Here is a 14,933-nt window from a genome sequence, read left to right as displayed (position 1 = left end):
GACAGTGAAAATGTCAATCATTGTCAGGGGCTAAGGTGCAGGGAGAGTTGAATTTTTAAGGCAGTAAACTTATTCATTACGATACTAAAATGGTAAATATATTTTGTTATACATTTTCCAAACCCGCAAGATGCAGCACATCAAAAGTGAACCTTAATGTAAGCTCTGGAATTTGGATAATAATTTTGTATCAATGTAGAGTCGTCAATTGTAAAAAAAAAAAAAAAAAGTGCTATACTGTGGGTGATATTGACAATGATGAAAGCTATGCTTGTTAACTTTATGTTAAGTTTTATAAAACACTATCAAATTGTATTTGATACTGGTTATGACATTTAGTTTTCTCACCAACAATGAATGTCATTTTCTCTAGATCCACATCCTTCCCAGCATTTGAAGTTGTCTATGCTCCGGATACTGAGTATTCCAATAGGCACATAGGGGTATCTAACTTCTGTTTTAATTTACATTTCCCTGATGACATATGATGGGGAAGGGGTATGGAAAAGCTCTCGACTTACCATTCAATTTGCGATGAATTATAAACTGTTCTAAAAAATTTGAAGTTTATAATTTGATTTGAAATACATTTTTTAAAATACCATATTTTAAAAATACATTTATTTTTATTTCAATATTTATTTTTAAATAATTTTTTAAATGCCATATATTTAAAAAATCTTAAGGTATAGGATGAATGTGTATTGTAAAGTTGAAGAATCATTACCTCACATTTCTAAGTACAAATACTGTTATACCCGAAAGAGTTTAAACAGAAGCGCCACACACTGAGTTTGTTGAGAGTCCATCTCCATGCCGGCATCGGAGAGTCAGCTAGAGCTCAAACCTCTCGGCACAGAACAAAGGGCCGTCAACATTTTTATACCAGTTTAGGATCCGGGGGCGGTAAGTAGATTATTACAGAAGCAGAAGGAGCAGGTTGGGGAAGAAGCGGGGCCTAACAAAAAGTTCTACTTAAAATTGTTTTTTTACTCAGGATGTGGGGTAACAGTTACGCAGTTGCAGATACAGATGTACAGGGCCGGGGGGGGGGGGGGCTGTTTCACAGAAAACTGTTTACAGAGATGCCAGGTGTCTCACACCGCAAGCTTTCAGCTATGCCCTACATAGCTCAGGGTGGGCAAACACAGCTCAGGGTGGGCAAAATGGAGTTGGCAGGATTATTTAAAATGTATTCATGATAGCCAGGCTCAAGCTAGGGTATTTCAATACTATCAACTCTAAAGAATCTAGTTGTGTTAATCAAATTCAATTAAATTATAGTGTGGTCACTACAAATGAAACTGAAGAAAACTACACAAATGCTAAATTTCTACAATTTTCTTGTAAGAAGAGCAAATTATATTCCTAGAGGAAAAAAATGTTAATAACTCTTATTTTTTTTGGGGGGGGGAGGAATGTTGGTAAAAATTTGTCTGTTTTCAAATATGAAAATTTTAATCACTTGTAAGAGAGTTCGTTATAAAAGGGTTCAATGTTAAATTACTTACAACCAAATATGTACTACTTTCACAAACAGTAACAATGGTTTTAGAATGGTGGCCAAACATTAAATAACATCAGTTTTGTGTCTTCACGTTAAAATGAAAAATAGGCTTACCGAGAAGATGAAGGGGACTTCTGTAGTAATGAAGAGACAGCCAGGAGGGGGTCCTGGGAACTCTCCAGCTGGTCTGCGCGCTAGGCGGGAACCTTGGGAAGTTCCCGCTGTTTCCGCTGTTTCCGGTGGGGTGGAGCCTGGTCCCTCCTCTTCCTGTGCGGAACCTGCGATTTGAACTGGGAAGGCGGGAAGCCATCTCGCGGGGGAGTCTGGGCTTTCACGCCCTGACTTGCTCACCCTTCAAGCCGTCTGCGAGCCTCTGCGAGCCTAAACTTTCTGGGTCATGGAACAAGGACCCCATCTTTATCTGAACTATGAAAACGTCCTGCAGAATTTTGGCCCGAGAACATAGAGACTCGAGAAGCGGTGAGTGAAATGCAAACCAAGGCATCTTTTTTTCCCTCTAGTTTCTCAGCTTTTTCATCCTCAAACTTCTGAGTTTATGGGAAACTCCACCCCTTGTCGCTCTTGTAAGTCAGACCTTTCCATGGCCTATTTCTTCCTTTTCGGGACCGCGCAGCAAGCAGCAGCTTCCCGCCACCCACCGCCTTCACCTCTATGCCAGGGCAGGTCGCGGGACCCTAGGGTCCCGGCACACAGCTGGCTGGCAGGTTCCCAGCCTCATACTGCCGTAGGCTTCCCCTTCCCTGGCCGAGGGTTTAACTCTATTGGACAGTAATTAAGCTTAAGCTTTTCTACCAGGTGGAGGAACCAGTTGCTTAAGAATAAAAGGTTCTGGCCGGGTGTGGCGGCTCAGGCCTGTAATCCCAGCACTTTGGGAGGCCATGGCAGGCCAATCATTTGAGGTCAGGAGTTTAAGACTAGCCTGGTCAACAGGGTGAAACGCTGTCTCTACTAAAAATACAAAAATTAGCCGGGCGTGGTGGCGCGTGCCTGTAGTCCCAGCTGCTCAGGACGCTGAGGCAGGAGAATCGCTTGAACCAGGGAGAAGGAGGTTGCAGTGATACCACTACACTCCAGCCTGGCAATAGAGCGTCACTCGGTCTCAGAAAAACATAAATACATCAAAATGAATAAATAAAATAAAAGGTTCTTACCCAGGCATTTTTAAACTGTTTTTTCTTCCCCTTTTCTACCCCACCAGGAGTTAACTTTTAAAGGCTTTTTTTTTTTTTCTTTTTTTCTTTCCAGAAGACGTTTTACGAAGCCAGGCCCCCAACCATCACTGTTTATATTCTCTGCAAACCTTTGGTTTTAAAAACAAGCCTCCATCTTATTTTACATCCTGGAGGCATGGCTTGTAACTGTGATTGCAAGGCTTTGTTTAACAATCCTGCTTAAGGGAATAAGTTCCTTTCTGGTTTGATATCTGAGTGTTTTCCTAGCCCTGTCTCTTATAGAACCCCACCTGGGAACCGAGTTTTTTCCTGCCTGTCTGTGTCTGTGTTGCGTGTAATATCTGTAAAAGTGGCTCTAATTAATTTGGCTTAAAGAAAGACAAGTGCTTGGATGGAATATTTTTTGAAGGGAAAATAAAAGCTGTGGTACCTTTCAGTTCATGCGACTTTAATCTTTGAGAAATAAAACAGCTTTAAAGATTATTGGTAAACTGCAGATATGATTACAATGTACATAGGTAACTAAATTATACAGGTAGATGCAAAGTTTGCTAATTGTTTTAAGGTTATAAACTGCTTTTTGGGTTTTGAAAACTTTTTGACAGTTGTCAAGGCCTGGGGATATATGGAACTAACCACACCCTTAATTATGCTGAAAAAAGTCAAATCTTGGCTGCACTTAGCACACAAAGCAACTTACTAGGTTTCACCTTAAAGTGAAAAATTGATAGGAGTTATTATTATGACACGTAATTGAAACAACTGGAAATAAATGATGTTCAGTCTTCTTTAGGTCATATTTTTAGGAATAATGTTAATATATATTCCAAAATTGTATGGGGTTTCTAAAATTCTAATGTCTAAGTATATGCTATCAATAATAATTGAGGTTGTTAAGTTATTGTAAATCATGGAGCTAACCAAACTTCTTTGTCAATTATGTTTCTAATTGTAACTACCATGGACATTTTGCTATCCATAAACAATTGTTTTTTTGTTTTAATCCTTTTCAAAAGATGGTTTATAATCTATAGAACTGTAACAGGTGTTCTCACATACAGGCTTTTGATAACTTTGGAGGTTATAACATTGGAATAAAGCATTTACATACAGGACTCATAAAGAGCTGAAATGTTCACAAATATCAAGCAAAACAAAAGTTAACTAAATGGACTAAATGCAGCTGAAGCAACCGTTTTGGCTGATCCATGTTTTGCTTTTCAGTCAAGGAAACTTATTTTGATAATTTTAATAATTGTGCAAGGTGTACTCCTATGAACAAATTTGAACCATATTTGCCTTTCTCTGCCCTAACCCTTTAGAATTTGAAACTATCTGTGAGTATTCTTAACTTACGGCAATATTGTTGTTTGCATCAGTGCAGTAAGAATCCAGTTTTCTTTTGCAACAGGTCGCAATTGGAAAAAGTGGTCATTTTGCCAAGGCTTTGACTGCAAGGTCTTGCTTCCCCTTAAGGAATCAATCTTGACTTGTAGAGTCGATAAAAGCCCATGGGAGACTGGTCTTATACTCTCGTCTGCGCAGTCCCTGTCTAGGGTTCTTGACCTGTGGTCAGTAAAGAATGTCACTTTCTAACAGATCGAGGAGCTCCAAATTTCTAATAGGTCCAATTTTCTCTTAGGACCCTAAGAGGATAGGATCACCCAACTCACAGGTATTTGAGGAGACTGACCCTTTAAAGCTCAGGTTTAAAAGCCTTATCTGATATTCCTTGTAGAACAGGCTTCCATTAAAGCCAATTCAAAAGGCCTATGTAGAAATAGTTATTCTTGCTGCACTTTATGCAAAAAATCAGACAAATATAACACTAAAATCTATTTTGTAAATAACTCAGTCCTATCATATTTTTTTAAATGAGGACTGGAGGGAGAGAAATTATATTTCTAAACTTATCATAAGCAATCTCTGACTGCAGCTCAGAACAAAAGGGATGGATAATGTAGAAATCTGGATTAATATTCTAGTTATCAGCAATTATCCTGCAAATCCTGCCGGTTGATGGGACTAAATAGGATGTCCACCACTTGGAAGTTTCCTTTTGAGAAAGTAAGACCAAGGGAACTAACCAAAGCCAAGATCCCTGCATCCAAATCTTAGCAAGCATAACTATAGCCACCAGCTATCTGGGTGTGTCACGAGACGTCTTTTTCTCTCCTATGTTGGAGCAGGAGTCAGTTCTGGTTTCACCTTAGCATTTGGCTTATGATAAGGAGTCTGTGCAACCCCAGCAGATACATTTTTGTCCCGAACTCAATTCTAAGCTTCAGGTCAAAGCTGTAGGAAGAAAGCTGGATCTAAGGGATCCAGAGACAAATGATAACGGAAGTTAAAAGGCACAGTGCGGGTGAGCATGGATGATTCTGCCGATCAAGCCAATTTCAAGCTTACTGTTTTATGGATAAAGGCCACATGTATCCATGGCATATGTGAGGTCTAGGGAATCCCAGGCTACTGACAGCAGGGGAGATAGGGCATAGGTGGATAAGAGTGGGTGATTCTCACCTCCTAGGTCTCTTTTCTTCATGGGTGCAAGCTGCTTTGGTACTCATGGCAGCACCTGCTAGGTCGCCGGGAGTCTGGGATGCGACGATATTAAAGTCTATTACTTAATCTGTATGCTGGTCAAATATGTATACTCATGGTCTGTGGTTTTGTTATGCTATATCCTTGTGATTTATACACTTTTCTCTATGTTGTATTTAATAAAATGTTCAGTAAGCAGTTCATATGTCTAATTCGCACAACAATGCTTATTTGATATTAAAAAAACAAAATGACACATGAAAGCCTTATTTCTCTGCTTTATATCCCTGTTCTATCCTAGCAATACACTCCAAATGTGATTTAGTTTTTAAAATGATTATAGTGCCTTCCACAAAGAAGATACTTTTAATCTATTTTCATCTATTTATTTACTTATAGTGCCATCAGTCTGATTATCTATACAGCAACTTAACTGCCCATCAATTTGATTTACACATAATGAATGATAATGTATACATTGTATCTATATCTTGATTTTTAATTGTGTTTTAAAACATATGTTGGCACTCTTTCCAGAACAAAGTCATTCTTTATAACTTTTCATCATGTGAATGTACCAGGATTTACTTTGTCAGTTTTTTGTTGACAGTCACGTTGGTTCATTTCAGTTTTTGGCCATTATAAATGATAAGACATAATTAACTTGAGTATGTGTATTGGGGGATGGAGGGTGTATGTGTATGTATAGGGAATTTTGTGAGTATATCGGTAATCACAGTACATATAGCAGATGGTCACAGAGTATATTTTCATCTCGAGCTATAATGGCTAAAACAGTACCAGCATTTAAGTTGCTAAACATAATAAATTTACTTTCAGAAGTGTTCACAATCAGTTCTATTACCAGTTTAAAAGAAAGATACACTTAAATGTACTTGGTTTGTTAAATTAATAGTTTTTAATAATATAGGTTAAAAATTGTTATTTATTTCCATTCTTAAATATCCAAAATCTCTTGCTATTCTTAACTTTTATCTTTATTATTTAGCTATTTTCATCCTTTTTTCATTTTCCAAATGAGTTTATTTGTAATGCATTTCTGATTTTGATAAGCTCTGTATTAGACTAATAAATAAAAATCTCGCTGTAATATTTTTCTCATTTTTAAAATATTGATTAAAAATTAGATGTGAATATATAAGAAATTAGAATTATTTTTGGTAGGTTTTTTTTTTTTTTGTTTTTTTTTTTTTTTTTTACTTTTGGTGTGTGTTTCATGTGTTGCTTAGAAACATTCTTCAAACAAAGTAAGCCAAAAGAATATTGCAGAATCCTTTTCTGAGACTTGGGTTTACTTTCCAGATTATGATTCTTCCTTATTTAGGGAAAACAAACGAACAAAAAAGAAAGTAAGGTCAATAACTGTAACTTTTTTTTTTTTTTTTCTCCTTGGTACTCTCAACTCTAAACTTTAAATCCTAAGAGGTATATGTATGATGCAACAAAATGCATATAATACTTAGCAGAATTATTGTTTATATTTATTCAGGAATATTATGAAAGCTTATCTATTAAAGATTAGAAAAAGCTGCATCTACAGGCTATACTTAAAAGACAAAAGATACAATTGAATGACATTACTGATTCCTGATCAGAACACTTGAAAGGAGACAGCCTTTTCAAACTGGGGAAATGGGAATGAATAATTGTTCAGGTACAAATAGTTCCTGACTTACCATGGTTTGATTTACAATTTTTAAACTTTACAATTTTGTGAAAGTAACAATGAGTTCAGTAGAAACTGTACTTTAAGTACCCATAGAACCATTCTGTTTTTGACTTTCAGCACAGTATTCATTAAATTATTAGAGATATTTAACAATTTATTATAAAATAGGCTTTGTGTTAGATGACTTTTCTCAACTGTACACTAATGTACGTGTTCTGAGCATGTTTAAGGTAGTCTAGTCTAAGGTATGATGTTGGCTAGGGTAGAGTATTTTTTTTTTTTTTTTTTTTTTTTTTTGAGATGGAGTCTCAGTGTTGCCCAGGCTGGAGTGCAGTGGTGCAATCATGGCTCACTGCAACCACTGCCTCCCAGGTTCAAGCAATTCTACTGCCTCAGTCTCCCTGCAGCTAGAATTACAGGTATAGCCACCATGTTCAGCTTATTTTTGTATTTTTAGTAGAGATGGGGTTTCGCCATGGTGGTCAGAATGGTCTTAAACTCCTGACCTCCAGTGATCCACCTGCCTTGGCCTCCAAAAGTGCCTGGATTACAGGAGTGAGCCACTGCACCCAGTCTTGGGGTAGAGTATTAAAATGCATTTTCAATTTATGATGTGTTTAATCAGATGTATGAGACCTCGATCACATCAGGTTCACCACCTGAGACCTCAGTCTCCACCTGCGGAGGTCTGTCCTGCAGAGCCTGACTCAATGATGTATGAATGAATGCACTCTCAGACCCAGTCCAGTGGGCTAGGGATGGTCATCAACTGCTTTCAGAGGGGAACTGCAGCTAACTGATCATGACTACCTGTACTTCCTCGTATTTATTCAGTTTATGTTTAATGACAGAGGTTCTAAGTCAACATGCTTGTGGATAATTAACATACTTAAAAGTAGTTTTATGAATGATAAAAGCTTTTGGTTCTGGGGCCCAGAGTAATCACCATTAACAGGTATGCCACCCAGCACTGAGTTTACATAAGTAAACAGTTGAGTAGAGACAAAGGATTGTGGGGTAAACTAAATTAACTGGGGAAGCTTTATTATCCTAATCTTAACCTATGACTTAAAATTTGGATGTAATGAATTCACTGCCTTCAGCCCTTTCCATTAAATCCTTTCAGGCCTTCCAAAAGGTTTGAGACTATAATCTTCTAACTTTCCCTAATATGTTGCCAGCCACCCCAAGTGAATCCCAACTGATGTAATCTCATTATAAGTCAAGGTGAATTTGTACTTATACAAAGAAGAAAAGTGACTCACTTTCACAGGATTAGGAAACCAACTGAGTAATGTTCCAATGCATACACCATTGTTGTGAATAAAAATAAAACCTCTTTGTTGAACTATCCTATGACTGCTTTCCGTCTTTATGTGTTTTAAGGATTGTCTTACTCTAATATTATGCCAAGCATTAAGAACTGAATAGAAAGAATGAAATCTGTCTTTCCCTTGAAAAGTGTTTTTTAATAAAAAGTAGGCTAGCAAACACAGTCAACTCTCATAACATTTATTTTCTCATTTTTAACCCTAAAACTCAGTCTATGAAAAATTATTTTTATAATAAGCATTACACACATCTTATACATACATACAGACACATAACCTTTTCCAAGTGTGGTTCACTCCCATGTCCTTAACAACTTACAGTGTCATTGTTAATGATACACTATGTAGTATATGTATTTTTGGAGTTTTTTTCTGAACTCTGTCTGTTCTTTTGATTTATGTATCTTGATGATAGTAACAAATTATGTTAATTATTCTAGCTTCCAATTTTTTAATGTGTTAAGACTATATTTTGCCTCATTACTCTTTTTTTTATAATTTTCTTGATTAGACTACCATATTTATTTTCCCAGTAACCCCATCCTGCTGTTATTTTAATTGGATTTCAGTTGAATTTATAGATTGACTTGAGACAATTTTATATTTTTCCAATTTGAGCTTTTTTAAATCTAGAAATATATTACATTTTCCATTTATTTTAGTCATTTATTTGTTTCTGAGTAGATATTGTTACTTTTCTGTGCTCTTCTGTTTTTCCTCTCCCATTTCCCTGTAAATATGGAAAAGGATGCAGATACAGATATAAATGCTTTGTAGATTACTCATTTTTAGATTAATTATGTAACATTTTATTATAGTAAATTCTTTAATTTTTAATGAATTTTTTAAGTTTTTTTAGATGGTTTTCTTGTATTTTTCTGATATGCAATTAAATAATCTTCCATTTTCTTCTTTGTAGCCTATATTTAAAACTAGTATTTTAACTATGTCTAAGTCAATATGGTTAGCACTGCTAAAATAAATAGAATGACGTTTATTATAGTGAGCAAGATTGACTTGTCTAGTTCATGACTTTAATAGTAAAGCAACTTGTGTGTTTCTTTTAAGCTTAAGTATTATTCATAGTCAAATTAATGGCTATATATCCCCACACACATATATGTCATGTTAAACATGTATCTATATTATCTGTTTAACATTTCAAAAATTTAAATAAATGTTGAAGTAGTCACTTTCTCTCTTGTCATCAACTTGATCCTATGGTTTTATATTTTTAATTAACCTTTGTGTCCTACAGAAAAAACCTTCTCAATTTGTAATATTCTTGCATTCTGAGAGGATGAAACATTTGATTATAGCATATTATACACTTAACATACCTCTGAATTCTGTTAGTTAATGTCCTGTGTGTTTCTTTGCATTGGTGGTTATAATGATGTTGGTCTAAGGTTTTCTCTCCTTGGATTATTTTTGCTATATTTATGCTGTATTACAAACAATATCTTCTCATTAAGTTTACATTACTAACATAAGTGGCAGTGATAAAGAGACAAAATGCATAGCAATAAAAAAGAGACTAATATTTTTCATCTGTATTTCTATGTTCTTTTTAATCAATCTACCTAAAGTTAACCAATATATCTGTATCTTCTAAATATTCACTTTTGTTATTTTCAGCCTTCCCCTTTTTATTTCATTATCCTTTTCTCTGATCTTTTTCACTTTCTTCTTTTCATAGCTTATTCTGTTGCTTGTTCAAGTAACTTCTTGAACTTACTCTTTAGCTCATTACTTTTTGGTTTGCTTCTGATGTAATAAAAGTTTCTTCTAAACATTGCTTTTGGTACATGTACCATACAATTTGTTTTCTGCTATTATATTCGTTTTGTTATTCTGTTCCATTGGTGTCCTGTCTCAAGTTGGAAGTTAAATACTTATTCTCTTAATCTCTAGAATTCTTTTAAATTAGTTTATTAAAGTTTGCAGATGAAATGGTATGCATTGTAATGTAATGTATAACGCATCATTGTCTTGTAGGGAGATCACTCTACATTAATCATTTTGGTGTTTTTCAAGAATCCAAATTTAAAATCTGAGAAACAGAAGCTTTTGATAGTGTCAAAAATTATGGTACTACAGATTTACCATTACTGTGTGTCTTTGATGTTGGTATCATATATATATATCATATATGTGAGTGTGTCTGTATAGTATTTTATATAATTAGGCTTGGATATCTCTTTTTTCTTTTTTCTTTTCTTTTCTTTTTTTTTTTGAGATAGGGTCTCACTTATTCACCCAGGCTAGTGTGCAGTAGCATGATCACAGCTCACTAAAGCCCTGACTTCCTGGGCTCAAGCAATCCTCCTGCCTCAGCACCCCAAGTAAATATCCTGCTGGGTTGGATATCTCTACCTAAAATTTTGCAAGATTCCTTTCAGAATTTATTAATTCCTTCCCCACCCCCCACCCCCCGCAAGATGGAGCCTTGCTCTGTTGCCCAAGCTGGAGTGCAATGGTGTGATCTCAGCTCACTGCAACTTCCGGCTCCCTGGTTCAAGTGATTCTCCTGCCTTAGCCTCCCTAGTAGCTGGGATGACAGGCAAGTGCTACCATTATAATTTTTTTTTTTTTTTTGTAATTTTAGTAGAGCTGGGGATTTTTATATTTTTAGTAGAGATGAGGTTTCACTGTGTTGGCCAGGCTGATCTCAAACTCATGACCTCAAATAATCCACACACCTTGGTCTCCCAAAGTACTGGGATTAAGAATTTATTAATTCTTAATTGTTTAATTTTCCCTGAAATCACCATCTTACTGGCTGGTTGCCTCAGGGTAATATCCATTTTATGTATATTTAATTGTAGGCTTCAAATCACATAGCACAATACATTTCCCAAAATAAATTTTTGACTGTTCTATCTATTTCCTCAAGAATATGAAAAAAAAAGAAGCTTTAGAAAATGCTTGTCCAAAAATGTCACTTATAGGTGAAACATCCTAAGTTCCTGTCCAGAGTGTTTGCTCTGTTGTTGTTGTTGTTGTTGTTTTCTATCTGATTTTGAAAAACATAGATTCTAAGGAATATGGTACGTACGTTATTTTGTTGATGAAGGTCTCTCTGAACAACTGATTTTTGAGAAAAAAGACCACGATATGCCTCTCAGGCAATATTTTAAACACACTTTCTCAGAACTAAACATCATCTTGTTCTTTAGGCTGTGGGTGATTGATATGTTCCCATTCCAGATATGTCAGAAGTCAAAGTAATGTTTTATTTTACTTTTATGTCTAAGGTGTCATTTCTACAAATCATAAACATGCTTTGGAAAGTATAAAACCAGTTTTGTATAGCTATTTAATGACCTGTGAACAAATCTCTGTAGTAAATTGTTTTTATATATAGTAGAGCCACTGAATGTGTGTGTGTGTGTGTGTGTGTGTGTGTGTGTATATATATATATATATATATATATATATGTGCACACTTCAAAGCTTAGTTATCAGACATTACTATTAATGAAATATGCATTATGTAGACCAATTTTTAAAATTTATTTTCTTTGAGAGAAGGTCTCACTGTTCCTACCAGGATGGAGTACAGTGGCATGAACACAGCTAACTGCAGCCTTGACCTCCAGGGCTCAAGTGATCTTTCTACTTCACCTCCCAAGTAGTTGGGATTACTAGCACACACCACCATGCCTGGCTTATTTTGGTATTTTTTATATTGAGGGGTTTCATCATGTTGCTCAGGCTGGTCTCAAACTCCTGGGCTTAAGTCATTCTCCCACCTAGACCTCCCAAAGTGATAGGATTAAGGGCATGAGCCACCATGCCTAACTATGCAGCCATTTTTAACGTGTTATCCTCGTAGAACAGTTCAGTGAAGTGTAATTTTTCCTACCTACTTGTAAAATTGCTAGATCAAGTCTGGTGTGGTTTAGTGGAATCAACATTAGGCTGGGGATCAATATCATTATGGTAAATTATGTTATTTTGTTTTAAATATTTGCCCTGCCTTCCAGAAGATTGTTTTTCCTTCTCTATGAGGGAACAGCTTGCTCATATGACTTGCTTACCTCATCTTATTAGAGGATTATTACACGTCTGTTTACATGAGTTGGGATTGCCTATGCAACTTATATTTGCCAAATAAATGTGAGTGAAAGTGATATCATGGCATTTCTAAGGATAACTTTAAGAGCCAGTTGTGGTTACTGATGTTTCTTTCTTGCTTGCGTATATATAGCAATTTTGAAGAAAAAAGCATCACTGCCAGGCTAAGTTCTTTTTTTTTTTGAGACAGAGTCTCGCTCTGTTGCCTAGTCTGGAGTGCAGTGGCGTGATCTCGGCTCACCATAACCTCCACCTCCCAGATTCAAGCGATTCTCCTGCCTCAGTTTCCCGAGTAGCTGGGACTACAGACGTGTGCCACCATGCCCAGCTAATTTTTTGTATTTTTAGTAGACACAGGGTTTCACCCTGTTAGCCAGAATGGACTCAATCTCCTGACCTTGTGATCCGCCCACCTCTGCCTCCCAAAGTTCTGGAATTACAGGCATGAGCCACTGCACACGGCTGCCAGGCTAAGTTCTTAAGTGAGGGTGATATGGATCAGAACAATAGCTGAACATTGCCGAGTAGTTAGCATGAGTGCACAAAGCCTTAATTATTGTATTCCTGCTACAGTTCTCGAGATGTTACTGACTGGTACAAGATCTAGCTTGTTGTAACTATTGCTTTTAATTTTAATTCTGTTTTTGTACATTTGGTTAAATTGATTTTAAGTTCTTTTATCCTCTGTTGTCTCACAGTCATTCAGACAGCATACTAATATAATTTTTTTTTTTTTTTTTTTTTTGAGACGGAGTTTCGTTCTTGCTACCCAGGCTGGAGTGCAATGGCGCGATCTCAGCTCACCGCAACCTCCGCCTCCTGGGTTCAGGCAATTCTCCTGCCTCAGCCTCCTGAGTAGCTGGGATTACAGGCACGCACCACCATGCCCATCTAATTTTTTGTATTTTTAGTAGAGACAGGGTTTCACCATGTTGACTAGGATGGTCTCGATCTCTTGACATCGTGATCCACCCGCCTTGGCCTCCCAAAGTTCTGGGATTACAGGCTTGAGCCACCACACCCGACCACTAATATACTTTTAAGTGATATTTAAATTCATTCATTTACACATTAACTTATCCATTAAAAATATTTACTGTTGTCCTCTTATGTGACTGACATTGTGATGCATTGATAATATATTAATTAAAAAGGCAATGTCTTAATCTATCTCATAATCATGGAGAATACAGATTTTAGCTTCCTAATCTTACAATTAATTACAAAATATTATTTCTAATTAGATTTGTATTTACAATCCACATTAGATTCTCAGTTCTTCCAAAATATATTTGGAAGACCTAAACTAGACCTAAAGGGTAGGAATTAATTTCTTAATAAAGCAATATTAACCTCACTCAATAATAAACAGTTGAAAACAAGACAGATTATTAAAAACATCAGAAAGAAGTAATACAACATGTAAAAGGAATCTACTACATGTTTAAGATTAATAGCTGGTTTCTTGTCAGAGATAAATGAGTAGGAAAACATTCTCAAGTGTGGAAAGAAAAATATTGTCAACCAGAAATTCTGTATCTGGTAAAATTGTCCTTCAGAAAAATGAAGAAACAACTCAGACTTACTGAATAACCCCAAAATAGAAATAATTAATAGTGAGTTACCATTGCCTAAAATCAATATACAGGAAGTCTTTTAAGCTGTAAAGGACATTGGATATAAACTCAAATCAGCATACACTCATAAGAAGCAGGAATAATGGTAACTATAGTTAAATATGGAAAAAGTATAAATGTAGATTTTATTTTAATACTTGTTATCTACTTGATTTAAAAGACAAACTTCTAATGAAATAATTTTAAATCTGTATTAACGGGCATACAATGTATACTCTAACATTTGTATAACCAAAAATGAGTAGGATGGATAGAACTATACAGAGACATAAATTTTGTGTATGATTGAAATTAAGGTGATATAAACAAAATTATATTGTTATAAATTAAGAAGCTGATTGTAATATCCAGATTATCCATTTAAAAAAGCTTATTAACTGTAGTAAGAAAATGAGAAAATTAAAATTGTATATTAGAAGATGACTGTTTATCAAACAAAAACACATAAGACATAAGGAAAACAAACAGAAAAATGGCACACTGAAACCCTATCTTACTTGTAATTACATTAAACAAATGTACAAGGAATACAGACTAATCAAAAGGCAGAGACTGGAGTAATGGATTTTTAAAAAATGACCCAACTGTTTTTTTAAAAAGATAAGAAACACTTCAGTTTCAAAGATACCAATTTTAAAAATTAAAAGGATGAAAAAAGGTATACCATGAAAACAGTAACAAAAGATGAGCTGGGCTGCCTATTCTAATATGAGACAAAATAGACTTTAGACAAAAATTGTTACTATGGACAAAAGCAATATTTTATAATATAATTCAATCAGAAATGTAATATATGTATATTATTTACAATACAGCCCCCAAATATATGAAGAAATAACTAACAAAAATAAAGGGAGAGTTAAGCAATTCAAAAATAATTGTTGGAGACTTATTGTCTCAAATTCAATAATAGAAAAGCTAGAAGATGAAAAAGGAAATAGAGTGAAAAGC

The sequence above is a fragment of the Saimiri boliviensis genome, chromosome 16 (assembly GCF_048565385.1).
Source record: "Saimiri boliviensis isolate mSaiBol1 chromosome 16, mSaiBol1.pri, whole genome shotgun sequence".
NCBI classification, from domain to species: domain Eukaryota; kingdom Metazoa; phylum Chordata; class Mammalia; order Primates; family Cebidae; genus Saimiri; species Saimiri boliviensis.
This window is presented reverse-complemented; position numbering follows the sequence as displayed.